This window comes from Fragaria vesca, linkage group LG7, assembly GCF_000184155.1.
Source record: "Fragaria vesca subsp. vesca linkage group LG7, FraVesHawaii_1.0, whole genome shotgun sequence".
Taxonomy (NCBI): domain Eukaryota; kingdom Viridiplantae; phylum Streptophyta; class Magnoliopsida; order Rosales; family Rosaceae; genus Fragaria; species Fragaria vesca.
This window is the reverse complement of record NC_020497.1, coordinates 11,045,767-11,047,837: the sequence shown is the minus strand read 5'-3', so window position 1 is coordinate 11,047,837 and position 2,071 is coordinate 11,045,767.

Genomic DNA, 2,071 nt, shown 5'->3' with positions numbered 1-2,071 from the left:
CTCTCTCTCTCTCTCTCTCTCTCTCTCTCTCTCTCTCTCTAAAAAAGAACCCTAAATTGGTCATCGTGATTTCATTCATACTTAATCACGATGATGCTTAATACTAAAGGGCAATACTTTTATTGATGATGCTCATGAATCAAATGAGAAGCTATTTTGATCTATTGAGGGGTGAGAACGTTGAGAAGAGAATGTTGAGCAGATCACAACATCGAATAAAAGACGTTTGCCCAGATAAGATTAGAATGAAAAAAAAAATTAGAAGATAAAATCAAGAAAGCACAAAAGAAAAAAAATACATAATTAAGAAAATAGAAATACAAAAAAAAGTTAATATTATGATCTGATGATGTCGATATGCCACATCAACTGCTACCTAAAGTGGGCTCTAGGTGGTTCACCTGGTTCCCCTAACATTACTCCAGAATATATAATAGTATGCTCGATCGATCGAGGTTCGCTGAAATGAACCAAATAGAATGATTATAACAGTAAGTTGCATATGCAATTAATTAACCAACTTTAAAAAAATAATAATAAAAAAGAAAAGAAAAGTGTACTACACCATATGTACAAGCTGCGCGCTGTTTCGACTGGTTATGTTCATGCGTATGGTTTTAATGGTTATGCTCCAATCTTATGGCAGTACGTTAATCAGTATAAAGATTTAATGGTTAATTAGAGGCTTAACATTAAGAATCACATAGATTCATATTGGCTTTGCTCGTATTACTGGTTCGTACCTAATTAAGTGTTCTCTCCAACATAGGTCCGAACCCTAAAGTTATTAAAGTGGCATGTCATACTGCATGATATTAGCATTTCACATGCTTCGAGAGATTAGGAAGCCTTTGAATTAATGTGCATGTTTCTAAATTGAGATTGCTATTCTATATTACAAAAGGTAAGTTTTCAAATAGGCACAGCAAGCTAGTTAGATACATGTATCATGTATACGTGTATCCCTTTCTAAAAGGCTTATACATTGATCGACACAAATTTTTGATACTTCATGCAAACATAAAATACATTAGGTTTGGGATAATATTATGGGCAAATCGACATGCCATATTCTGTTAGGTACAAATGAGCCGTAATACAAGCACCATTATTTACATATGTCCATTAGTATATGGACAAAGGCATTGGGATTGAGAAAATGGTGTATGTTTATGTTAGGTAATATCCCTCCAAGTTTTCTTCGACTCCAAGCGACTTGTCCCCTAGCGTTTCAGCAAAACTCCATCTCCGAGAAGCCAGAAACTAAATCATTCTCTCTTGGCCCTTGGAGTTTTCTGAAATTGGTCTTTGTATAGGAGAATATATAGGTCAGAATTTGCGGCCATTTTGGGATACAGAATCACATTGCGAATTCCAGAAAAAGTTTGCTGGGTTGTTTTTGGTTTGCTTGATGGGTGGGAGTTGGGATGGTGATTTAGAATCCTAGGTTTTGGATAGAGATTTGGGTGGCAAAAACGAAAGCATGAAACTATTGATGAACATGTTTCAGTTGGGGCGTTGTTGGTGTCTAAATGTATTCCGGAGAATATTACAATTCATGTCATGCCATCTTTAGCTGTACGTTCACCTACATCCACTTTCAGCAGGTTGTCTTCCTGAATCTATGACCCCAATTTTTGTACGTAGCACACACTTATCTACGAAAAGCACGAGGTTTTTCCCCCGTATTATTCTCCAACAATTTACCTTCATGAAAGTCTAAATTAGTTGCTAAAACAGCCATTGATGTTAGTGTTTCAGATACGATTGGGATGAACCGATGAAGGATTTGAGAGAGAAACCTACTGATTCTGGAAATGGGATTACCGAACTGTATGTTATCTTGATTTTTTCCCAGGGCTGGACGGATGGTAGAATATGGAAACTGTAGAGGTAATTTTTTTTCGTCACTTCTAGGTGTTACCAGGTAGAGATAAAAGTTGGGTGGATATTTGCGGATTCACTCAGTTGAAGTACTATCATGATGTGCATAATGTTTTCATACACAGAATATTTCAAGAGACAACCTACCACCCCATGCCAGCTGCTTGTAAGCAAATGGAACGTGAAA